The 27,828-nt window shown below is 37.3% G+C and overlaps 2 long non-coding RNA genes across 2 annotated transcripts; one reads left to right on the top strand and one right to left on the bottom strand.

Moving 5' to 3' along the window:
• The first annotated feature begins 12,632 nt into the window (after positions 1 to 12,632).
• Positions 12,633 to 16,441, top strand: LOC113348831. The gene is made up of 4 exons (XR_003359796.1): positions 12,633 to 12,764; positions 12,852 to 14,247; positions 15,933 to 16,028; positions 16,111 to 16,441. It is a non-coding gene; the product is annotated as an uncharacterized LOC113348831 (long non-coding RNA).
• Positions 16,442 to 21,478: 5,037 nt separating this feature from the next.
• On the bottom strand, positions 21,479 to 22,514 carry LOC113348830. The gene is made up of 3 exons (XR_003359795.1): positions 22,462 to 22,514; positions 22,146 to 22,321; positions 21,479 to 21,556 (listed from the first exon to the last, which is right to left on the bottom strand). It is a non-coding gene; the product is annotated as an uncharacterized LOC113348830 (long non-coding RNA).
• Positions 22,515 to 27,828: the final 5,314 nt, after the last annotated feature.

Raw genomic sequence — 27,828 nt, 5'->3', positions numbered from 1 at the left:
ACTCACGTGGAAACTCGGCTACCCGACAAGTATTGTTGAGACAACTAAGGCTAATTACATGCCCATGGATAGCACAAAGTGAAGAGCCAACAAAGGGAGATCCTCCCGGTGGACCACAAACTAATATTACAAGGAGAAAACAAATGAGAGAATTGAAAGCAATGAGTCAATGCGAATGTGAAGACGAGGCGAGTAAGAAATGAGAACCAATCGGATGTGAGCTTTCGGAAGCAAGGTTCGCGGAAGTGCCGGTTCTAAAGAAAAGAGGTAGGCCGAGGAAGGAACCGCCATCAAGTCAACAACAAACGGGGAATTCCGTATCTACACCACAAGTCGATGAAGTGACGGTTCCAAAGAAAAGGGGTATGCCTAAGAATTTACCCATATCAAGTAAAGAACAAATGACGGATTCCGTATCAACACAAGCCGATGAAGTGTCGGTTCCAAAGAAAAGGGGTAGGCCGACGAAGGTACCCGAATCGATGGAACAAGAACAACAAGCCGAGGAAGCAGATGCCACTCCTAGAGTCGATGTAACAGGGGTTAGAAATAAAAGGGGTAGGCCTAGAAAGGTACCAACAATGATTGACCAAGGAGAGTATTCCGAAGTCACACCCATAGTTGAAGGGGCGACTTTGCATATCAAAAATGAAAGTCCGAATAAGGAACCTATATCAAATCAAGTACATCAAGGTGAAAATTCCGAAGTCACGCCAAAGATAGGTGATAGCAAAGGTAAGCGACCAATGCCTAGTCATCAACAACACGATGGTGAAGTAGTCTCTTTTAAAAAGCGAAGGAGTAGGCCAAGGAAGTACAGTCTCCCAACACATACCGAAGACATTGGAAGTGTAGAGATTGCAGAGGATGGATTGGATATAATTAAGCTGAAAATTGGTAATATGAAGATGTATAAGGATTCCAAAACAGGTAAGACTTATAGACATTACCATACCAAAATAGAGGGTTATGTAGACCAACTTCCCGAGTTTATTCGCGAGTATATTGTATATACGGATGATGTCGATGGAGATGAAAATTGTGGATATCATGACGTGACCGAACAATTAGGAATCTTTGAGACGGCGATTAGTAAAGGGATGACACTATTCCGATACGCTAGAAAGAGGATGACCGAACAACTTATGAAAAAGAAGAGCTGCTATGAACAATTGGTAGATAATGACGAAGGGTTTGATAGTTTGCATGCTCGGGGTCTTAGGGCCAGAGCACAATATGAAAATCCTTCCTACTGAATATTGGATGAGAATGCCGGTTTGTGGGAATCTTGTGGCGGATACATTTAACTGTGTTGTTCAATATTTTTCACCCACCGAACAAACAACTTATACGCCAAAGTGGCAAAAGTGCGAAGGATCTCTTAAGAAGAGAAGAGTTGTCTTGGCGTTCGTGAACGGGAATCATTTCATTATGCTGAAGCTCAAGGAAGATTTTCCATTACCACAAGTTTTTCCATTGACTAAAAACAAGGGTATAGTCCCCAATCACTCGGAGGAATGGATGAAATTGTATGAGGAGAACCACCAATTGTGGGATGCATTGAAACAAGGGTAAAAACAAGATAATATGATTAAGAGATTATGCATAAATACAAAACAATACATATGCACGAGATATAAATTCTTACATAGGTTTGATATATAGTACGAGCCCACGAGTGCTTGTAGCCAAATAGATACCCCGGATCATAAAAAGCAGCGCCCCAAATTCTACCACGATCAAGGTCGGGCATCATGTCATCAACATGAGGAAGGTGCGAACCTTTAACTTTTACTTTTCCTTTGCCTTTGTCTTTCCCTTGCCTTGTGTGGGTTGTTGACTTGGACCACCTTGTTCCACTACTCCTTGGCTTTGGATTGCTAATTGAGTTGGTTCAATCTCATTATCTTCCTCCTCACTTTCCTCTTGCTCATCTTTCTCATCTTCCTCCTCAACAGGTTTTACTACGATCACGACCACTCTCCCAAATTTCCCCTCTTGTATTAGCACCCAAACACTTTTTGTTTTTCCCTCGAGGAGGCAGAGATTGAGGAGTATCAAGACCATCCTTCCTTCTTTTGTTAGTGACAATATATTTAGATTTTCCTTTGTTAGCCTCCTTTGCTTTAGCTTCCTTTGATTTAGATCTATTTCAAAAGAAGCACGAAATAAATATAAGACAACTAACTTTAATTTCTAATACCGGCATAGATAAACCACATTACGGCATAGAATCATAAATACCGGCATACGTAAAAAAAGTATCGAACATGCCGGGATACAATACCGGCATAGTATATCAAAACGATTACATGCCGGGAGCAGCTGCCGGCATTGATAAATAAGTTTCTAGGATGCCGGTTTACTATAGGGAATTCCTGGATAAGAAAACTCAAGTACCGACAGCTACGTAAAATAAAAATAAATGCCGGAACTGAGTATCGACATTGAAATAAAATTGTCCAGGATGCAGGTAGTAGTTCTAAAGTTTCTGGATACAAAAACTCTAGTACCGGCATGGAATCTAACCTACAATGTACGTCGGAACAACTAACAAAATCATAGGGATTTCTGTTGATAGAAGCGTGCTACCGGCGTACTCGTAAAAGTTCAAGTAAATGTCGGTACTAGGTTCAGAAATGTTGTTCATCCTAAATTCAATGCTGAAACTAAGTTCCGGTACGGTTTTCAACCTAAATTGAATGCCGGAACGGGATACCGGTGTGGTCTTCATCCTAGATTGACTGCCGGTACTAGTTTCCGTTGTGGTCTTCATACTAAAATGAGTGCCGGAATTTCTGAAACTCAACTGCTTCACTTAGGGTTTCGCGATTTCGATCTAAACCCATTGCTACAAATCGATTGAAACACTAATTAAACAGTTTTAAATGACTTACCTTCTCACAGAAGCCATATTTTTGAGTAGTTGATCGTCCAATAACTCTTGTTCTTCATTTTCTTGCTCTTGAGCAATCAAAGCAAGCCTTTTCTTTAATTTCTGTTGAGCAATCGATTTTGATTTCGATTGGGCATCTGATTTGTTTTGTGGAGGCATTCTTATGGGTTGGTTTTAATCGACGAAGAAATTTTTGGTTCAACGATTAATCGTAAAGTATATGAAGAATGATGAAGAAGAGGAGAGAAGATGGAAGAAAAAAAATAAATTCAAAACCTAACCCTAAGTATCGATTATGCCGGTACAAATCAAATGGGGATAACTGATTTTGGTTTTTTGGTTTTGATTTTAAGTTTTTAATTTAGTAGGGAGGGTATAACAGTCTTTTCATAATATTTTTAATTAATCTAAGAGTGTTTTAGTATTTTTGCCCCAAAATACCTCTTAGCAGACGCCTTTGATTGGGGGAAGTAATTCATATCCCTAATTAGTTTCCATATCTCCAATTGCGCATTCTTTATATTCTCTCACGGTTTAATACCAGTCATTAAGTCTAGTTATATCGTAATAAAGAGGCGCCTAACATATTTAGAGTGCACAACAAAATTACTGAAGAAACATCTAAAATGAACCATAATCAGTAGAAGAGCTTATTTTTGGGAGGGCTGGTGCAATCCGTTTTTAGTGCGTCTTTTTTATAGTTCGCTGAGCAATTTCTTTTAACACAAGCACCTATGAAATTTGCCATTTTGTCCTCACTCACCTGGAATTCCGGCTCCAGTCCACAGAAGACATTGACTTCGGCTGGCCCCAACCAATTTTTTAAGCAAGGTGAATATAATAAAAATGTATGTCGCTACTTTTGAATCTTGATTAGTTGTCCACCTCCATATCGATCGTAATACAAAATTAAACAGTGCCCAATTTTGTAGCCACTATGCACTTGTTATACAGTGCCCAATGTTTTAACTCAACTCCCCTCTCATGCTTCAAAAAAAATAAACAACCTCCCCTCTCATTTGGGCTAAATTCTATGGACTAGATTGAACTGCTAGATTGGCCAAAAAGTATTGCAAATCATAAATAAAAGTGTGGGAAAAAAGTTAACACTAGTATTGGATAGTTCTCTCTCCTAATAAGTGGTCGCAGTTCAACTAGCAACGAGATTGAAACGTTGAATGGTTCAACGTTCAAAAAGTGTTTTTAACGCTGAACGGTTCAGCGCTGGGAGATAAATTTTATGATCCAACGGTTGAGATTTAAAACGCTGAACCAAACATCGTTCTATAGTGGTCCCAGATGACGTGGATGACCAATCTAACTGCTAGATATCTAGCCCATAGGACTTAGGAGATTGCCCAGGCTGACGTGGATGGCCAATCTAGCAGCTAGATTGGCCATCCACGTCAGTTAGGGCAACCTCCTAAGTCCTATGGTATGGCTAATCTAACAACTAGATTAGAAGACCACGTCAGCGGGAGCACCATCTAGCGTTGAACGGTTCAGCGCTTTAAATCTCAGTTGTTAGATCAGAAAATTTTCTCTCAGCGCTGAATGGTTCAGCGTTTTGGTTACTTTTTGAGCGCTGAATGGTTCAACTTTTGAAACTAGCTGCTTGTTGAACTGCGAGCAAATGCGAGGATAGAGAAGTAACAGGTACATGTGTTAACTTTTTTTACCACACTTATTTTTTGATTTGCAACACTTTTGACAATCTATCAGCTCAATCTAGCCCATAGGACTTGGCCTAAAAGAGACTGGTCACCCTGTCGACAGAAAAGCACCGACGTTAGGTTATGTCTATCTGGTAATGACTAGACTAATGAAAACCGAATAATGAATCGTAACTGAAATAATGACACCTTCCAATAACATAAATACACGTGTCAATACAGCTGTGTCCCAATTACCAATTTCTATCTATAAAACGACGAGTCCTCCACTCCTTTGCTTTCCAACTCGCTCTTATTAAAACTGAAGAAGAAACAGCAGCAGCTAAGAGCAAATTCTGATTACTTTCTTTCTCTCTTCATAACTACTTTTTCAAGGAAGCTATGGCAAATATTCAGGTTGTCGTGAAACAGAAAGCAATAGGGGTGAAACACTTTTTCAAGAATGGATTCAAGACTGTTTCACACTCTTGCAAGAAGGGTTGGTTTAAGATTACACACATGAAGCGTTAGATCCATCATCCAATTTGTATCGTCATCTGAAAATTAATGGAACCTTAATTATTTTAAGTTTCTAGATTTTGATGTTTAGTAATTCTTTGTTTTTTCCTTGATGGCTGTGACGGTGGTTATTAACTTTTCTTGTAACTGGTTTGAATTTGAATGGTTTGATGGTTGTGCCTAAACCCTTGTTCTTATTGGGTGTTTTAATCTATTTGTTGATATTTTAATTATTTTTCAGATAATTTTTTTGTCGATTCATTCTCTATTATTGATTTTGATAATATTTAGTTGACTTGATGAAAAGTTCATGAACGGCTGTTTTATAAACTGGTAACAGTAAATTATACTTCAAATTTTTTATGAGATCTTATAGCAGATTACTCTGTAGACAAAAACTTACCAACGGTAGTATTATATCTCATCGGAACTTCTCGTTTAATTACCGGAACATCAGGGTTCACACTTACAGGCAGAGAAGAAGAAGATATTTATGGTGATAGTTTAGCCAATACCAGCCATCTTAATCATAGCTTGCCCACTTTGCAAGCAGTTGGTTACTTAATTCGGTAACTTTGGTTTGAAGTTTCATAAGGTAGAATTTGGTGACGGCATTTATTGTTAGACGTTTATTTATGACGATTGTTGTAAGTTTGAAACAAATAGGCGTCCCTACCAGGTGTATGGCGAATCACATTTTAAGAATAGTGGCTGCACGTTGTGCACGAAATTGGGCCTATGGCACTGGCGCCATTTAGAAGTTGCGTAGAATTAGGATACCATTTGAAAGTCGAATTCCGAACCTGCAATCTCCAGAGCAAACTTGCTTTTCGATTGAAGTCTATTTTCTTATCAAAACCAAACTTTTTAATTAGATATTTAAATATCTATCCAGTGGTGGATTGATTGGCTAAAGAACAAAATAGTATATGATCATCGTACATTTCACATAGGCTAAGAGATTCATGTCACATGAGCTGTCATCCCATGTAATCATCCTGTTGACGTTTGTCAAGTATTGCGCGCAAGAGGGAGCTGTCAAATACTACTGCTGTGTGTACCTTCTTCTTAGCAACTGTTTATCATACCTAAAGCCAAGTCGGTGTGTGACCTTTTCACTATTGATGTCATCTAAGGGGTGGTTAATAAAGAACACGCCATTGGGATACTTAAACCAATTCAGGATATAAATTACTTCCCCCAATTAATAATGTCTATTAAGAGGTGTTCTTTGGATATGAAAATACTAAAAAATACTCTTTGGTTAATTATAAAATTATGAAAATACTATTATACTCTTTCTCCTAAAACTTAAAGTCAGATACCCAAAACATATTCCCCAACCTACACCATCAGTTCCGGCATTCTTAGGGTTAGGTTTTCGAACTTTTTTTTTCCTTCATCTGCTTCACGTTCTTCATCCATTTTCAAAAATTTCTTTTTCATCCAGTTGGGCTTTGTTCTTTTTCAGATGCTTGGAATCAGCCCAGTTGGGCTTTGGATCAGGACCAGCAGGGGGTAGCAGCAGCTTGCCTTTGCACAGCAGCAACAGCTGAGGCACAGCAGCAGCAACAACAAAAACACAGCACAGCTCCAGCAACAGAAGCAGCACTAGCAGCAGTTCAGTTCAGCAGCAGAGCAACAAGAACAACTTCAGCAACAACAGCTGCACCAGGGTCAGGCAGCTTCTCCTAGCACCAGCTCCAACAGCACCTGCAAGCAAGAGAAACAGCACCAGTTCAGTGCAGCAACAATGCCTAACAGTAACAGCCCAACAGGAGTTTCAGCAAGCAGCAAGGCAGTGCACATGTTGGTTTCAGAAGAGAAGAATCAACAAGCAAGAGCAAAAGCAAAGAAAGAAAAAGCAATTTCGCCGCTACCGAGTCCCCGGCAGCGGCGCCAAAAACTTGGTAGTATAGTGGTAAGTATTCCCGCCTGTCACGCGGGTGACCCGGGTTCGATCCCCGGCAGCGGCGCCAAAAAACTTGGTAGTATAGTGGTAAGTATTCCCGCCTGTCACGCGGGTGACCCGGGTTCGATCCCCGGCAGCGGCGCCAAAAAACTTGGTGGCTCTCTAAAAGAGTCACAGAAATGATACCTGCAAGTGCACAGGGTCAGTTGCAGTGAGTATGCAAGAAGGGTTTGTCCACAGGGACAAGGTGGGCGTATATTTGCTATTTTTGGTTTCTTGCTTCTTTTGCTAACTTGTTCTTAGGGGCAGTGAACAGTGAGGTTGTGTGGTGTTATTAACACTACAGTGGACAATTGATGGGCTGTAGAGACAGCAATGGAACAAGAGAAAAAATTGAAGGAAAACAGAAAAATAAAAGTGGACAGTGAAGGTGGATGAGTGAAGATGTTATGGATGGAATAGGTGAGAACTAGGGGTTTGAATTCACCCTAGCTTAAGCTATGCATTCTCCTATAGACATGTTAAACTCAACTATGTTCTATTATTTCCAAAGCACTAATTGTCTTTCTAAGGTACAACTAGTCAAAAGATTTATGAATTCAGCTTCAGTTGCAGCTTATCAACAGCTCATGAACCTAACTACAAGGTATACTTGGCATACATTGTGAGAGTGATCTGTCACTAAACTAAGTTCATTCAAACTTGCTTAACATTCAGGAATACTACACAACAGGGCTAGGGCTTCGTCAAGTTTTAAACAGGAAATTAAACTAACTAACATGTGAGAAACAAAAATTGAAAGACGGAATTAAACAACAAAGAACAAACATGAACAGAAATTGAAGAACCCTAAATATTAAATTGAAAATTAAAACTAAAATTAAACAGTGATTAACCCAAATTTGGGGGTATCTCGGCTAACCAAGAACACCCCGAAATTGCTCTACACACTCTCTATTTATAGCATACAAAATACCCAATTTTTGTGAACCCTAATTTTGAAATTAGGGTTTTGAAAATCCGAAATTTACTCACCAACTCTCTGATTTCGCCTTGACCCATGTTTCATCTCTGTTTCCTGTTCTTATCCATGCGCCTATTGATGCAATTGCTCCCTAATTTGAGGTGTTTTATCAAGCCTCACCTACGTCAGTTGGTGAGAGGGGTTAAAGCACTTCGAATTAGGGGGATGGGTCGTGTCGGGTTTGGTGAAGATGTGATAGTACTGCAGAGGTGAGGTGGGAGAGATGGTGGAGTTGATGGAGGTGGTGGAGTTGCAGACGGGGTATGGGGGTGAAGAAGATGAAGGTCGGCTGGAGAAGAAAACGATTTGGGTTTTCTTTTGGTTTTGTTTGGGAAATAGGGTTAGGTAGATTCGGTGTGATGCAAGTTTCGATATCTTGCGATTCTGAGCCGTGGATATGAAGCTGATAGAATGATCCAACGGCGAGAAATGATAAGGCTAGTAGCGACCGTTGGATTGTGTGATACAACGAAATCAACGGTGCGAGATGGAGTTAGGTGATGTAGTGTTAAACGGAAGTATCGAGATTTGATGCACATGCATAGGAGCGACCGTAGGATTCAAATGCAATCTAATCTGAAGGCTTGGAATTTAAGCGCTATGGTGTTTGACAAGGACTTCAGATTTTGATGCATGATGAAGGAGCGACCGTAGGATTTCTATGTAATCCCATCTAACGTCTGAGAATGGAGGCGGTTATGGATATAGAAAATGGGTTTGGGTAAGGGTTTTGGGCCTTGGGTATGCCAAGCCCATATCTTCTTTAAGAACAAATCTTCCTTCTTGAGCCCATTTCTAGTCTTTTGGGTTTATGCGCACCATTCTTTGCGGCTTCCTTGCGTAATTTCTTCCGGCTATACACTACTTTTCTGCTCTTTTCGCTCCGCAATTCATCCAAACTTTATTTATTATCTAAAAATATAAAATTAAGTAAGAAAAATATTTATTCTTGAAAACAATGAAAATACAGAATATGGGATAAAATGTAGAATTAACGCACAAAAGATGAGTTAAATGCCAAGAAAAATATATAGAAATATGCACTTTTTAGCACTCATCAGCACTGTTTTAAATTATTCGAATATGCCGGAAGTGCACTTGTAATATATTGGAAAATCCTAGGAATTTGTCATCAGTACCGGCATTGATGTTAGGTTGAATACCATGCCGGGACTTGGTTACGGCATGAAATTTTTTTTTTACGTATGTGCCGGCAGTTCTTTTTTGGTATCCAGGAACTGCCTATGAATTACCTAAGACTACCGGCATTGTCAACAATTATTCGGCAATACCGGCATATTTTTCCGGCATGGTGTGTTTGTTATATTACTAATTCGTTTTTCGGTCTCGGCATGGTTGATATTTCGTGCACCAATGTCGGTACTGATGATTCTATGTCGTTATTCAGTAGTATCTATGCCGACATCAAATATGAAAGTGAGTTGTATTATATTTATTTCATGTTTCTTTTGATATAGGGCTAAAGCCAAGGAATCTAAGAAAGGAAAAGCTAAAGATGATGGTATTAAAAAAAGAAAGAAGAACGTTCTTGGTACTCATGAGTCTCTTCCTCCTCGAGGGAGAGAACTTGGTCGCGACAAGCGTTTGGGGCCATCTACAAGAGGGGGAAAATGGGAGAGTGGTGGGGTCCGTAGAAAAATCGTAATCTGTGAACCTAGTAGAACAGTTGAGAACGATGAGCAAGATGAAGAGGAAAGTGAGGAGGAAGATAATGAGGTTGATCCAAGTCAATTAGCAACCCAAGCCGAAGTTTTAGAGGAAGTTGTTGGGCTAAGTCAAGAACCGACACAAGGCAAAGGCAAAGGCAAAGGAAAAGTAAAAGTTAAAGGTTCGCACCTTCCTCATACTGATGACATGATACCTGATCTTGATCGTGGTAGAATTTGGGGTGAAGCTGACGATCCGAGAATGCTATTTGGATACAAGGACATGTGGGCTCGTACTATCTATCAAACCTATGTAAGAATTTTTTTTTTATCTTGTGCATATGTATTGTTTTGTATTTATGTAAAATCTCTTAGTTGTATTATCTCCTAATTGTTGGATCATAAGAATGATGTGCGTGTTTGCCGAAACCAAGCTGCGCCTCATTGGGAATTGTCTACGGAATGTGAAGAGGTCCAAACATTAGTAAGGTCTTCTGTTCTATATTGTTTGGTTGGAAATTATGTGAAGTGTGATTCTGTGACAGTCAACTGCTTCATCGAAAGGTATCATGGTGAAACTGATACCATGCACTTCCCTTTTGGGGAGATGACCTTGATCCCTGATGATGCTCAGAACATTCTAGGCTTGAGTGTTACCGAAAAATCAGTTGCAGAAGGAGATAAGTGTCCGGACCTAGAATGGTCGAAGTTGCACGATCTCACTAACAAGCTGTTTGGGTGGGACTAAAAAACTTATGCGGAAAGATTCTATGTATCTAAGAATAGTAGGACAAAGACCATCAAGCTGACGCTGCTTAAGAAGATCTTTAAAAACACAAAGGCAGGAAGTTTGAAGGATGGATGGGACCCTGCAAAAATTCGTTATACAGCCGTTGCGTACCTGTTATTCATCTTGGGCACTAAGGTATCCCCTGACGCTAGTGGCAACAGGGTTAGTGAAAACCACCTTCAATACTTGGATCCGTTGGAAGAGGTCCATCACTATTCTTGAGGCACCGTGGTGATGGCACATTGCCTCCAAGGATGTGACAAACCAATTTGTCGGGAATTTCACTCTACTCCAGGTAATTTTGTTTTTAAACTTATGTTATTATATATATTGTTCACATGTACCCTTATTATGAACTTAGAAACAAAATTTACCGCTTCTTATATGTATCATTCCATATTGGTATAGGTGTGGGCTTATGAACACTTCCCAACATTGTTCAAGGACTACCCCTTCTTGAAGATCAAAAATATTTCTGAACCCGAGGAACATAGAGGTAAGAGATACGAGTTCAACAATATTCCGAAGCCCGGTAACAATCATCGACTGACAGATATGAGATTGGTTCTGGACGCGATGACTACCAAAGAGGTTGTGTTCAACCCTTACAAGGAGGCTAGAGAGAACCTTCAAATTTTGAGGTATAATAACGTTGCATTTTACAATTGATCCTTGTTCCACCCAAAGGGATACGTTATGGCTGATCCCCGACGTGTCATGCGGCAACTTGGATATAAGCAATTACCTTATCCAGAGACAACCTCTGTTGAAAGGTACGAAGTTGACCGTTCTCAGAGATTTTCAACTAAGCTGAAGTTGAGGGTAGAGTATGATCCAATTCCAGAACCAACACATTGGAGGGATATGAAACCACGTCGTTTGGTAGATATTAGTAACCGGGAGCTTGCAGAAAACGGTGATGAAGCTCAACCCGAGTACACGTATTATTACCTAGAAGGGTCACATTCATTTGTCGCTCGGACAACGTCAAAGTTCCACCATAGGAAAACCCTCCCACTCCAACTCCTACAGATGCACCACCTACAATGGCCCAACTTAATAAGACTGTTGGATTGCTAGTAAGTATTGTTAATTGCTTAGTGGTTTAATGTACACATAATCTTATATTAGCATATATATACTAATTATGTGTTGGATATATGAAACTAGCGGCATCGGCTTGACAAGTTAAAGAAGATGTTTGGTTGCAAGTACGAGAAAGGAGAGGTGTTATCCCTTGAAGAAATGAAGGAAGTCAAGGAAAATCTCGATAAAATGGAAGACCTAAGTGCAAAACCTTTGTACGGGAAAATGAGGAAGGTGGACGTCCACAAGAAGCAAAAGACCAAGTGATGAACTCTTTAGTTGTGTTTCTTCATTTGGATGGTGGTTGTTACGTTTTGAACAATTCCGAACTTGTTTTTGGATTAACTCTTTAGTAATTTGGGTTTATGATACCTGGATTAAGAACATTTAAGCACAATTTAGTTGTTTGGTTTATGTTGAACATGTTTAGATTTCTAGTAAAATGTTTTCATTGTAAGTTTTCTTTGTAATATCGATGCATTACCCATTTCCGGAGTAGATTTGTGATTATAATTTCATGCCGCAACTAATACCGGCATTGGAATATTTTTCTAAAACCATGCGGGAAAGTGGGGATGAAATGGTCCAAGTTCCTGTATAGAATTTGAAATGTGCCAGCATAAAAATATTTTTAACAATCCATGCTGCAAATATGATTTTTTCGAACTTGGATAGTTTTGCAGAAACTCGCCCTGGTAAATAAGATATGTTTCTATGCCGACACTCTGTAAACCCTTCAGAAATTAAAACTACAATGTCGAATTTAATTATAGATTTGTTACGATTGCTCTTTTTATTTCGTTCCTAGATAATCTAGTTCATAATCTATTACACTACATTTGAAACTTTAAATTAAAACATACTAAAAAAACATGAAACTTTAAATTAAAACATACTAAATGTAATATACCATCTTTTTAAGAAATTAATTACTAGTACAGTTTAAATATATTATGGTTAGAAAGAAATTTAATTCCAAGGAATTATAATTTGTAGGCTATTCCTTATAGTTATAGGTGGTAGTTGCCCCTTAACCAATTTAAGTGGTTACCTAGTATTATCCTAGTTAGGTTGACAAAATTTATAGGAAGAATATAGTTCACCTCGAACATATCAGTTGAAACTTGAAACAAAGAAAAAGAAGAAGGGAGAAACGGCAGATGTGGTGATCTAGCCATATGAAAAAAAATATTAGAGAGAATAAGCAAGGGATTAATTGTAAGTATTTCCGGGTATTCCTTGCCATCCACATACTGTTTGTTAATCTAGGATTAATTTTTGATTTCAAATTTTGCTGTGCTTTAGGGATTTATTGGTAGTTCAATTTCTTCTTGAGAAGATTGGACACTGGATGCGCGAGATCAATACTAAGGAAAGTTTTCTTTTAGACTCTTTATTAAATCAGATTTAGGAACAATTTTAACTTGAAAATCTAAAGATCTGACATACAATTAGAATTCATGGTTTTTCCGTGTAGAAATAAATTTAATAAAACCTAGTTTCAGTCAAGTATGAGGTTGATTTATATCGTCCGATTTTTTTGATCTACTTGGTTCTTGGTGATTGTGTATGGATTTTTAACAGTGATTCCTAATACCTTGATCATGCATTTTATCGTACTATTTGGGGTCAATAGAAAGACAAACACTATCTCGAACTATTTCAAATCACTTAGATTCATAAGTTGAGGCCTTGATTGGATTGTTATATTTATTGATATTATACAATCAAGAAATGGTTATGAAAATAATTATATGCACTGATCTAATGGTTGATTAAATTAGATTGGGTCACTGTTATCGGTATTCGATAAATGTTGTTGTGGTCGTATATTTTTCTTTATGTGAACTGGGAGAATGTCATGTATTACCTTTCCCGTGAAATGTGGAATTTCGATCTCGGCAGCGCCCTTGATGAAAAATGACGATTTTGCATATATCATTTTTAGCTTGCTCTACGATTTGATTGATAAATAAATATGTCTAGCTAACCATGGGTTCAAATAGGTCCTCTTTGTCATTGTGTAATATCACAGGTGAGAAAGTTAGTGGAGTACCAGTGTGTGTTCCCTAAATGGGAACTCTATTGAGATGTATATATGAAGTGTTTAGTACATTTCTGTGGATTGGTTGGAATGTTTTTCACAATCTCTGCCTAACAGAGATGTATGTATATATATATGATGCATTATGTTTTTTTTTTTTTGTTGCGTAAAGTCGTTGTGTTCTTTGGATGCTTGTATTTATGTTTTTCTAAATAATATGCAAATTTGAATCTATGATGTTTATAGATGGATGTTTTAGTAACTGTCGACGTTCAAATTTTTGCACTTCTTTGTCTGTTGACATAGTTGTAATACATATCCATTGATCTATATATATTTGGTCCTTGTTCTTAAGCATTCCCGTATGTAGTGCACATGTGTAATTATTTAGACTTAGTAGCTAGTTTAACTGAACTGTTAAATGCTTAAACTCTTTCTCGTAAGTAAATTTCTAAAATATGGTAGTGTATAGTCTATATTCACTGTGTTTTATTCTTAGTTTGGCCACTGTCCTTGATGGTTAAATTGTATTTCTAACTCTCGTTTAATGAGGAGACTATGGAGAACTTGCTCAGATTTTAACTCATGTTGCTCATTTTACAGGTTTTTCTTTAGAGAATCAAAGATAAGGAATGGATAAGGAGATAATTACCTGAGGTTGAACATCAATGTTCATTGTTTCACTTGAGTTATTTTTAACGACGAGTAATGAGGCAGTGGGGTTTTAAACGGAACTTGGGAAACTCATATTTGCTCTTTTGAATTAGAATTAGGAATCTCTTTAACAGTTGTATTTTTCTTCCAAACGACTGTCGTTGGCTATATTATATCAAATTTGACCTTTATTAGTATATCACTGTATTGCATTTTTCCCAAATACACCTTTACAGATATTTTAAAGGAATGACTTTTTGGCTACAATTAGAAGTTTGTACTTCAGTTATGATTAAAAGAATGGCCTATTTTGTCTCATAAATGCTGGCCAGGATTGGGTGAAAGAAAGGGTTGTTACAGTTGGTATTAGAGCTTAGGTTAAAAAACCTTTAGGGATTGGGGAGTGAGCGTAGGACGCTTTTGATAATTACGTCCATGACTTAGGTGCATTATTGGAAACATATGTATGTATGATTGCAATTAGTTGTACAATAAGTGATGTTATGATTTTTGTTCTTCTTCTTTTGTGTTGGTTATGAATTCGGTTGAGTAGAACTTACTTATAAAACCTTGTTATATTAGGAAAATAACTAATTCCCACAATTTGCATTGTGTTGTCCTGTAATGTACCATATTGTTGGATAACAAATCACTGGTACGAAGCTAGTTGAATTTTATCGTCTGGTGGTCCATTGTATTAAGATGAAGATGTGACTGTAGCGAGTGATCTTCTATATTAATTATTGTGCTCATGTAGTAACATGTGATGTGAATTGGTTGTAGCTTTATAAGGTTAACCACTCTTTGAATAAACGAGAATAGCATGTTCCATGATTTTGCTGGATATTGTAGTGATCATTTAGTTACGGTAAAGTTGCTTCCTTGCTGGCATGCTTAGAAACACGACTATGTTGGTTTGGGAGTATTAATTGCTTGGTATAGTTCTTGAAGTTATATTCTATCAGCTAGCTAACTATTTTTATATGGAAGAATTTTAGGCAAGGTTCACGCTTTATCATATTGTCGTAACAGTAGGGATCCTTGTTGATTTGTCCATATATTTTGTACAAAATTTCTCACTGGACTGCTTTTTTTTGTTTCGAGTGTATATTACCTGCGTACAAATACTTGGTCACATGAAATCTAAGTGTATTGTCTTCCGAGCTTCGCGTCGGTCTCTAAATTGTTCAAGAATTTAGCAACATTAGGATAATAGGATGTACACTCAAGAAAAATGATTATAGGCTCTAAAAAAAATATCCTTTGGCGTAGTGAATGTTCTACATGTGACTGGTAGTTCTGATGCTGCTATAGTGAACAGCTCGACTTGTTCTGTTACAGAGGACATAATTTGTTAATACATATACATATACATTCATGTTTTATTTAAGTTGAAGAGATTGTGCATAGTAGTCCTTGATGTCTTACAGATGATGATGGTACCATTATACTGAGAATGGTTACGTTTTTATTCGGCGTAATTAAATTGTACTAATCATAAAAATCACTTTGGTAAAAATAGAAAGAAAAATAGTCACCGGAAACCTTGTGTGTGAAAGCTTTCATACTATAGAATATGCTTACTGCAAAAAAACAGCGGTGGCTAGACTCATGTAGATGTGTTCCGATGAGTCCATATTTGGGGATGCAATTTAAAAGCAATACTCAAAGCGCTAATTTCCTTGCAGATGTTTTCTGGGAGATTGAGCTTTCGCGGATGTGTTCCGGATATTGGACTTCTGTGGATGTGTTCCGAAGATATGGACTTTCGCGGATGTGTACCAGTAAGTCTACATTTGAGCATGGAAGTTGTAAAGATATACTTGGAATGTTGATTTTTATTTTCTTTTTATTCCCTTTCCATAGGTGTACTGATGGGATCCTTGGTTTACTACTGCCAAGTGGGTAGGTAAAGTCTCTTATTGAACTAGGACATGCGACACCAAGGATCAGAAAGACCAAGACATGGTAAAATTGTTTGACTCGATTCACTACTGAGAGGTGTTTCAGATTTTCAGGATAAGGAACATGGGGTGTTATGTTTGTGTACTTAATTCTTTGAGTTAGCTGATTAATCATATAATTGTCGATGATTAATAATTTTATGTGCAATGAGGTTATCATCAACTTAATAGATTTTGACTTGATAAATTTGGAATTTATAGTATTGTTGACTAGGTTGACACATATTTTCATAGTGGAAGACATCTCGTGTATCTAGTACCCTAGGACTTGGTGCCTCAGTTTAAGATCATGGACCTTGAGATAGCATCAACTTATGTTTTGTAAAAATTTATTGGAATGATATTCTTTTAGGTCGGTTTAAATTAGGATGGAACTAAAGGGAATAAATTCAAAAGTTTTGTGAAATTTGAATAAGATTTGAAAGGAATAGCTTGGTTTGGGAAATAGGCGTCATTCTGGAATGAGCCAATTCGTTTTAGCAGCGGCATGTGTTTTAGTAGCAAGTTTATCTCTGTACTACTAGCTATGTCATAGAAGGTTAAACACTTGGGACCATCTCGGTATCCATGTAGAAATTGCAAAATTATTGTCGTTGTTAGGTGAGAATTAGAATTAATCCTGATAACTGTTGCATGTTGTTTGTGACTAGTCCACTTTTCTTAATTATGGACCAATGTTGATAGTAGTTTATGTTATTTATGTAAACAATCTCGCCTAAAACTATGGTGATCTTGATATGAACATGTGTAGTGGTGTAAGTAGTTTAATTTTCATGGTCATGTGGTGTTGGAGAAATTTACAAAAGCTAACAGTGTTGAGTTCTAAAGATCCCGGTAGTAGGTAATGGAATGACATATTTCATAGAGCAACCACTGGACTGTAAGAGTTTAGCTAATAAACATAGGTAATGTAACCGTGTGTACTGTTGTCGCAAGGACTAGGTGAATTTAGTTTGTTTTCTTCAATTTTGTTGTCTAAAATTTTACTTTTGTGTGACTAGTATAATACCATGCTTATATATCTTATATATTTCTGAATAAATTGTTTGTTACATGCCTTCAATTTGTTAACCTCGAACTTTAAGATCTTTTTTGCCAAGCAATGTAGCTTAAACTATAATAATTAGGCATAGTTTATTTTATACTTGTTTTCTATGGAGAGTTTGGTGTCCTAGGATAGCGTCGTTTTTGGACTTTAAACTCTCAGAAAGTGCCTTCACCTTCCAGATTCGTATATGGAGTTGATATCTAGACTGGTATATCACGTGATTTACTTGAGTTAGAGATTGGTATATGAAGAATAACTAATTGAGTTCTGGTCGATTTTCTTTAGTATGGTTGTGGTTGTTATTTATATACAAAAGGGTTTGTTAAATTATTATACCGCGTCACAAAATTTTGTAGCGTGATTTATTTAATTTATTGCGGGGATGAAGGGATCCAGGGATTCAACAGATAGATTGTTATGGGATATAGACTAAGCTGGAAGTGTCTGGTCCTCCTTGTTGTTATTGGTCTTCTATGTGGACTTGCTAAGATAATTCTTGGTATGGTTAAGGTGATTTTTGACTCAGCTAGTTAATCTGGCAGTTAAGTTCGTGGTGTTGTGTACGCTTTGGGTACTATCAGATGATATTATATCCCTAAAGAGAACATGTGATAACGGGGCGTGTGTGTTCCCCCTCGACGTGCATTAAAATCTTAACCAGATGGGTTAGTACGTACCTCTCTTGCCGAGTCTCTAATCAACTTATGTTTGTTTTATATAAAATATGTGAAGTACGTACAACCTATAGAAAACTAGTAACGATCATGTAGAAAGAAGGATGTTTGTAGGTGGAGATTCTTATGTGTACCTTACTTTCAGATTGGAGAGAAATCCTACAACGACATAATTTTGGGGTTGATTCTTAATATGAAGAACTTATAAGCATATAAAAATGTTGCTTACGGTGTTCCGTATGAGGATGTCACGAGATTTGGAAGATGTTAGATCTTGATCCTAAGCGTATTGGAACTTTTTCTAGTTTTAAAAAGGATGAAATTTGGCATATCAGCTGGTATAGTAACCACAACAGTCAGAAATGCATTACACATTCCGCGTTTTTGTATTCTACAAAGAGTTAGTTGATAAGGAACGGGTCAAACATGTAGAACCTTATTGAACTGACAGTTCGACCTATATCTTGGAATGGTAATTTTTGAAAACTACGATTTTAGGTGATACTGTTTCTCAAAGTGTCATGTAATGGAACTTTTAGGATGCACGAGAGGCATCTTAGGAGCGTGTGGATGTTATTTGTCATCTTCCGCATCTCTATGTCCATGTTGTAGGCCTGATTTAGAGGGCGAAATCCTTTTCCTAGTGGGTTAGATTGTAATATACCATCTTTTTAAGAAGTTAATTACTAGTACAACTTAAATATATGGTTAGAAAGAAATTTAATCTAAGGAATTATAATTTGTAGGCTATTCCTTATAGTTATAGGTGGTAGTTGCCCCTTAACCAATTTAAGTGGTTACCTAGTATTATCCTAGTTAGGTTGACAGAATTTATAGGAAGAATAGATCTCACCTCGAACATATCAGTTGAAACTTGAAACAAAGAAAAGGAATAAGGGAGAAACGACAGATGTGGTGATCTAGCAATATGAAAAAAAATATTAGGGAGAATAAGCAAGGGATTAATTTTAAGTATTCTCGGGTATTCCTTGTCATCCACACATTGTTTGTTAATCAAGGATTATATTTTGATTTCAAATTTTGCTATGCTTTAGGGATTGATTGGTAGTTCAATTTCTTCTTGAGAAGATTGGACACTGGATGCGCGAGATCAATGCTAAGGCAAGTTTTCTTTTAGACTCTTTATTAAATCAGATTTAGGAACAATTTTAACTTGAAAATCTATAGATCTGACATACAATTAGAATTCATGGTTTTTTCGTGTAGAAATAAATTTAATAAAACCTAGTTTCAGTCAAGTATGAGGTTGATTTATATCGTCCTAATTTGTTGATCTACTTGGTTCTTGGTGATTGTGTATGGATTGTTAACAGTGATTCCTAATACCTTGATTATGCATTTCATCGTACTATTTGGGGTCAATAGAAAGACAAACACTATCTCGAACTATTTCAAATCACTTAGATTCATAAGTTGAGGCCTTAATTGGATTTTTATATTTATTGATATTAGGATCAGGATCGTGTAACAAAGGGGTTTGACAAACCCTTTTGACAAATCTCCTAATCCATTGGATGAAGAAAATCTAACTGTTTATATTTTTGATGATGTGGCGATATAACCAACTCTTTTCTATTCGGCTCAGTTAGCCGAGCCAAGATTATTTGCTTTTTATTCTAAAATAAAATAGCAAAAGTAAGTTTTGCCCATATTTCCTCCACGAAGAAAACACGATCTTGGTTAGGTATTTTCTTTTTTTAGGTTTATCGTCTTCTTCCCTTGCTCCTCCTCGTAGTACTGTCAATATAAGTTAATTTTCATTTTATGATTTAGCTAATCATATGTCGTTGTTTTAGATTTAACGTGGGTTAACGAAAAACTCCCATGTAATTAAGAGAATAAAATCATGATCACGTCAGATTGTTACTTAGAAATTCATGAATGGCGGTATGTTACCAAAGTTGTGGGATTTGCCAGGAGGAGCACCTTATAAAATGAAAATAGTAAATATATGCTACCGCAAAATTAATAAATGTTAGCATGGTGGAACTGTAATCGGACTAGTGGAATGTTTAGACTGAAGGTGTGCCTTGACACTGCCAAAGAATCTGTCATCGTTTACAAGCAAAAACTTGGAGGTATAAACTTCATGGAGCTTTATGACCCATATTGATCTAAAGTATAAAAGTAAACACCCATCACACCGTGGAACATACAGTCATTGACGAGCTATTTTCATTTAGGCACATTTATATGGAAACAGTATTATAGTAGGCGGGGGAATTCATTCTTGTAACGTGAGTGCAGCTCCTTTATTTCTCTGTTGATCATGGTATACACTAAGCTGAAGAAAAAATCACCTAATTGATCGTGTTTATTTTATTTATTTTTTTATGGAGAAGATGTACATGATATATTTACTTTTCCGTTTATTAAGGCTTAGTTTTTGGCTCGGCTAAAACAAAGCCGAATAGAAAAAAAAGAAGTAGTTACTCAACACATCAGCATAATTAGGAGCCATTAGATTATTCTCATCTAATGGTCTAGAAAATTTATCAAAATTGTTTGTCAAACGCATTTGTTAGAGGATCCCGACCCTTGATATTATACAATCAAGAAAGGGTTATGAAAATAATTATACGCACTGATCTAATGGTTGATTAAATTATATTGGGTCACTGTTATCGGTTTCCGATAAATATTGTTGTGGTCGTATATTTTGCTTTATGTGAATTGGGAGAATGTCATGTATTACCTTTCCCGTGAAATGTTGAATTTCGATCTCGGAAGCGTCATTGATGGAAAATGACGATTTTGCATATATCATTTTTAGCTTGCTCTACGATTTGGTTGATAAGTAAATTTGTCTAGCTAACCAGGGGTTGAAATAGGTCTTCTTTGTCATTGTGTAATATCACAGGTGAGAAAGTTAGTGGAGTACCAAGGTGTGTTCCCTAAATGGGAACTCTATTGAGATGTATATAGGAAGTGTTTAGTACATTTATGTGGGTTGGTTGGAGTATTGGAATGTTTTTCACAATCTCTGCTGACAGAGATGTATGTATACATATATAATGCGTTATGTTGTTTTTTTTTTGTTGCGTAAAGTCGTTGTGTTCTTTGGATGCCTGTGTTTATATTTTTCTGAATGATGTGCACATTTGACTCTATGATGTTTATAGCTGGATGTTCTAGTAACTGTCGACGTTCAAATTTTTGCACTTCTTCGTCTGTTGGCATAGTTGTAATACATATCTGTTGATATATATATATATATATATATATATTTGGTCCTTGTTATTAAGCATTCCCGTGTGTAGTGCACGTGTAATTATTTAGACTTAGTAGCTAGTTTAACTGAACTGTTAAATGCTTAAACTCTTTCTCGCAAGTAAATTTCTAAAATATGGTAGTGTATAATCTATGTGTTTTATTCTTAGTTTGGTCATTGTCCTTGATGGTTAAATTGTATTTCTAACTCTCGTTTAATGAGGAGACTATGGAGAACTTGCTCGGAGTTTAACTCATGTTACTTCTGTATCAGCAGCAGTTCCTGCTCCACAACAATAAATATTAGGTGCCATGTAATGAATATTTTCACAGTTATTGTCACAAACAATGGTTCCTTCTGTTGCCCTTGTATCCGCTCCAAGAACAACACCATCCTATAGTGGCAATTAGGCAAAAAATGAGAACAAATACCATCAACTACCACAAAGACTGAAACCATGACGCCGCAATTTTATCATGATTTGTTATAACAGGATTGGTTTCAACATCTACATTGCAGCAGGAGGCCTAAAGTTACAACTGATACATTCCAAAACACATCCTAACACCCTTACTTGCTTCTCAAAAGTAGAGAAGACATTTTCTAGGCGAACTTGAACAAACCTAGCTAACCAATTTTAAGCTTCATGTACAAAAAAAATCAAGCATAAAGCTCACTAATTGCCCTAAATCAATTACACTTAACGAAAAGGGCATCCAATCGAAACTCTAGTTCCAATTAATGAAAACCATACTAATATACAACACCATCCCGGGGAGAACAATGGGAACGGTAGAAACACATACAAAAGCACCTCAACAAGGATAAATAAAACCTGATTCATCATCTACATTGCAACAATTGACTCATTCCAACACATCCTAACACCCTTACAATTCGAACCCTAGTTCATAATTATTATGTGAACCATATACAAAATTTATCATGAAAATAATCATAAATACAAAGAGAAAGATGCTTACCTTGTAGACAAGACCAACAATGGTGGTACCCGTTTTCCTGTAAGAAGGAAGTTGAACACCTTTCTTGGCGAGCATATCGTTTCTAACACATAGATCGAAACTAAACCCACCCTTTGATGGAACTTCAATCACTGATTGTGCCGTTTTCAAGAATTCTTTAACTCAAAATCCAAAACCTACAGACAATATAACATATAATATTACCTAATTCAGAAATATTTATTAAAAATTTGAACAAAAAAATTAGGGTTCTCGCAACAAAATTCTTATGTCATAAAAATTAATCAGAGATTTGTGTATCTACAAGAAAACTTACACTGATAATCAATCGGGATTTAGAGAGAATTTGGGGGAAGTGACTTGGAAAAGAAGCAAGGACATAAGGCTCATATAAGAGTTTGAAGTCTCGATTGAGATTTCTTCAGGCACAAGTCCATTGTTACAAATAGTTGATAACCTCTTTGATGTCCCAGTTCTTTTTGAACTGCAACCTACACAGAGCTGCAGCCTTTGCCACAAATACCACAGATAATTGTGACTGATTTGGTATTATTAAGGAAAGGACAATGGTGCTTAAACATTATATCTAACGAAAGAATAAAGTATAGACTAAGGGGGAGTAACATATAATGATGATACTTGTGGTTATCTTAACTACAAAGGAATAAGAAAGACGTGCGGATTAAAAATCTACCTATCTTACCTTTAGGGGGAGTATTAACTTTGTTATTATAATGTCAACAACGTCATTTATGGATTGAATGTATACAGGTTATTGTGTTGTTGAAACTTGGAATCAAGCGTATGTGTAATGCATTTTTGTAATTTGTTTATACATATGATGTAAGAGTTTTGTCACTAAAATTGACAAAGGGGGAGATTGTTAAAGAATAGTTCGGTTGAACCCACCAAGTGTTGGTATGTCAAGTTTGGTTGTCATATTTTAGCGAAGTCGCTTGATTATTTACTAGAGTCAACTTCGTAATGTTAGCTAGAACGTTATTAGGATATGAGACATACAAGTATTGTGTGAAGACTTGAATAATGTGAAGAAGTAAGAACTACAACGACGACGTCATCCTTCCTCTTGAGGTTAGCAATATTTGACTTGAACTGTTTCATTCCTAACGTATCTTTCAAGTCGTGCATATTGAAAACATAACTGCGAAGCTGTGAATGATTATACTCTAGTTAGACATAGTATTAAGGAATTACAATACAAAGTATAACATATATCTTTTGAACTTCGTATATAAGACATCGACAAAATCATATGAATGCTATTGTGATTATGTATGCGTATGGGTGAATATTTCTTCCAAGGAAACAATGTTTTACATTCATTTAAAGGAAGTACATTCATAAACTTGTTCTGTGAATCGAAAGGGAAATCACTAGGCTTATTGGTATTGTTATTCATTGCAAATCTTTGGATTCCCAATATGTGTGTTTAGTATAACCGCTCATAACTTGTTTATGTATCTTGGTAAAACTACTCACAATGCCTAACTTTTGTATTGGTATGGCTTTTATTAGTGAAACCGATCTTAAGTAATCACCTGAGATGGTATGATCGATTTATTGTAATTGGTATGACAAACTCTAGACATTGGGGAACCGATCCTAGTAAGAGATTCAACCGATCACAAAAGGGGAATCGATCCCTGTAAGAGGTGCAACAAGTTTTTAGTAATTGGGGAACCGATCCTATAACTTGTGCAGCCGAATACAAGTTAGATACCATATATATATGGTAATCGATCCTAGTACCTAGTCAACCAATTTTTGGAAAGATAGTGTGACCGATCCTAGTACCCACATGGAGGTATAACTGAAACTTGTTTTAGTAGAACCATGAAACCCATTAATGCTGATTTGATAGGATAACCAATCACATAGTTCTTGGAAGTCAGATGAACCAATTCTAAACTCGTTTGGAAGTGTGGAAAATCGGTTCCAAGATTGTAAATATGAAAGAGGATTTACAAAGTAAGGATGTCGACATACTTTGAACATGTGCAGTAATTCTTATCTTTTATTGTTCAAAGATATTCCTTAATAACTAAAGGATAATCCCGGATCGAAATAAATTGAGAATCTTTTAATTAAGGTTTTTAGTTTTATATGCTTTTACTTTACAGTAATTAAAATGCATATCTTTAGAAAATAAAAATTAGTAATGTGCATTTACTAATTGGAGATTTTCTACTGAGATTTCGGTCAATATCTGGACAGAGCATTTCCAGGAGTTATGAAAACCGAATTTAGAAATATATTGCATATCTTGAGAATATTTTCGATTTTGGAAATTCCTTGGTGTCCAAACTTCCTTGGTCTATAAATATTGAAGTTTGCATTTCAAGCTAACTAATCCTCAGAGCTGGCAAAACTACCTTGTTGTGTTGTTACTAGTGGAGCCGTCTATTCGGAGAGGAAAGTACCCTAATTAGGCGAAATCTCTTACGACCGCTCATTTTAAAGACTTCTTTGGGATTGGGAAGGTCTACGAGTACCGTTAGTGGGAAACTAGATAATTGCAGTTTATTATTAGTTTTCGATTGATTTGATTGACTAACGATTGTTGAACTTTGATTGCACCTAGTTTGTTTATGCTTGAGAATCTTCTCTTCTGATATAAGATTCACTCAAACTAGGTCAAAGTTTCGACGGGGATCTTTAGAACTGTTTGTAGATCTAAAGACGTCTTGTGATAATCCATTGTTAACAAACTCCGTTCTGTGTGTGATTGATCACAAGAGATTCAAGTTGATTGTATGCAGGTGTTTATTGAAGATCTAAGAAGATTTGAAGACAAAGAAGATTTCTTATTTGAGTTCATAATCTTTGGTGTGCACAAAACTTGATCGGCTGGGGATCCAACTATAACCGGTTTATCTTTTGATAAATTGGATTGATTAGTTGAGTAGATCGGCATCAATACAATTCTTTGTGATTCAAAGTATTGATTGCATAGTCTAGACAATTACTTTGGTAGTTGTTAAGAGATTGATCTAAGAACCTGACAAATGAGTTTATTGGGATAAAAGGAAGAGCCTTTTGTCAAACTCATATCACGTTGTTTGAAAAGAATTGTTGCCGAACAGATTTGTTGTTCCTTTACTGTTTGGAATACAAACCAAAGGAATTGTTCCAAGTGCGTGACTTATTGCAAGTTGGAGGCACAGGGATACAAGCGGAACTAGGTGAACTATAGGTTTAGTTGCTTGGTCTCAACTATACGAAGTTGGTTTATATTTTGTATAACGGCTTAATCCTGAGACTATTCAATTCTGGAAAAGGTCCCGGGGTATTTCTGCATTTGTGGTTTCCTCGTTCAAAAAATCTTGATGTGTCTTTTACTTTTCTATTTCCGCAATTATAATTGTTTTTATTATAATTAGAAGTGAAATACGCAAACGTTAACTCCTAATTACTTGATAGGAATCATATTGTGTTTAGTTAAGCCCGAACCATTTATTAAGTAATCATACTTCGTTGTTGTATTGTCTCGATCTTGTATCCATACTCAATTACATAAGTTATCTTGTTATCGTATTGCCTCGATATCGTAACCATAGACGATAACACAAAGTGTGAACCGATTAGTTGTATTGTTTCGACTCAGTCCATAGACAATCACTTTTGTAGAAAGGACTTATAGGTGGAGAAGTTTTAGATTGAGGTATATTTGGGTACCCTCGTCTTTTCACATTCTCCTCTCTAGTATCTTCTCTTCCCAGTATCATTGGTAAATAATTCTTTACAAAACTGAATGGCTAAATGTTATATCACTATTATTTATGATTATAACAATTAATCTTGTATCGGTCCAACTTTCACACCGATATGTCTTTAGTGCTTGAAGCTACTCGCGTAAAAGTGATAGAGCATCAACAACTGTTTGAGGGTGAAAACGGTTTCTGCTGATTTTGGTAATTTCTTGTATGGTTGAGAAACAAGTCTAAACCCTAAACAATGTACTTCACAGGAGTACTTTAGATTCGAGAGATCAATCTGTACAAATCCGGCCTAAACCAAGAAATGGCCATTCCAGACTTGCTTCGATCACAAAGTAAAGGAGAAGGGTTGGTCTTTGGGAGGGAAGCGAAGGGAGTGTTGAGACCAGAATAGTTGATTCTGGAAGAGTGGTTGTCTTACGACTTGTATCAGAAAGTGAAACGCTAGCAATGTGGAAAGCTAACAGGTGATTTCTGAGTGTTGTATTCTCCTGACCAAAACTTGTTGTTTGGTGGAAATAGGTGAGACCTATTTATACAAGTCACAACAAAACGTACCCTGGCCTCGTAAGAAGTGGAAACGGTTGAGTAATGGAAGAGAATGGTAACGGGTAACGCCTAAAATTGATGTTTCCATAATGAAGGATACGTTTCACCAGTATTTCCTGTCATTAATAACCGCCTTACTGTTATGACACTCTCATGTTGTAAACCGCCAGACCAATACCTTGATGAGCATCCCCCAGTTTGTGACATGTCTTGATGTCTCGAGTGTTTTCCTGGAAAACATGTAGCATGTTGCTATTGTTTGGCAAGTTAAAATTGAGAGGCTTGCCGGTTCGGTGGCTACCTTCGACAGCCGATATTTTGCATCTTGAGAGGAAGGGTAGCCGTTGATTGTGGCTACCTTCCGTTGGTATCCGGTGTTGTGGCCACGATGATGGCATGGCTTGCGCATGCTCTTGGCGTGGCCAATTAGGGTGCCGTGACCAAAGAGTTGGCAGCGTAGCCAAAAGGTTGCCACAAGTCGTGTGGTTTGGCGACAAGCTTGTACAGCTGATATCTGTGTCTCAGGAGGAGGGGTATACGTTGATTGTTGCAACCCTCCGTTTGACAGCCAGGGGCATGGAGGAATGGCCGGCATGGCTCGTGCATGCTCTTGGCACGACCAAATTAGGGTTTGGCGCAAACTGCAGAATTTTAGCATCGCAGCAAAGAGGTTGCCACAAATCGTTCGGTTTGGTGGAAAGCTTGTACGGCTGAGATTTGCATCTCTAAAGGAAGGTTAGTCGTTGATTGTTGCAACCCTCCGTTTGGCAGCCAGCGGCATGGAGGCATGGCCGACATGGCTTTGAAATGTTTTAGGCGCGACCAAATTAGGGTTTTGGCATAAACCGTGGAATTTGGCATTGGGCCAGAATTTGCCACGCGTTTGGTGGCGAACTTGTACGGCTGAGATTTGCATCTCAGAGGGAAAGGTAGTCTTTGATTGTTGCAACCCTCCGTTTGGCATCCAGCGGCATGGAGGCATGGCCGGCATGGCTTTGACATGTTTTAGGAGCGGCCAAATTAGGGTTTCGGCATAAACCATGGAATTTGGCATTGGCCAGAAGTTGCCACGCGTTTGGTGGCGAACTTGTACGGCTGAGATTTGCATCTTAGAGGGAAGGGTAGTCATTGATTGTTGCAACCCTCCGTTAGGCAGCCAGCGGCATGGAGGCATGGCCGACATGGCTTTGGCATGTCGTTGGCACGGCGGTGCGTCTGGCATGGTTGGGCCTTTGGTGCGTGATATGTGGCTGGCATGGTTGGCATGTCGTTGGCACGGTGGTGCGGCTGGCATGGTTGGCATGCCTTTGGCGCGGAGGTGTGGCTGGCATGACGTTGGCACGGTGGTGCGGATGGCATGGTTGGCATGCCTTTGGCACGAAGATGTGGCTGGCATG

Source organism: Papaver somniferum, chromosome 2 (assembly GCF_003573695.1).
Source record: "Papaver somniferum cultivar HN1 chromosome 2, ASM357369v1, whole genome shotgun sequence".
In the NCBI taxonomy this organism is placed as follows: Eukaryota; Viridiplantae; Streptophyta; class Magnoliopsida; order Ranunculales; family Papaveraceae; genus Papaver; species Papaver somniferum.
The sequence above is the reverse complement of the archived record's forward strand: the minus strand, read 5'-3'. Positions and strand labels throughout refer to the sequence as shown.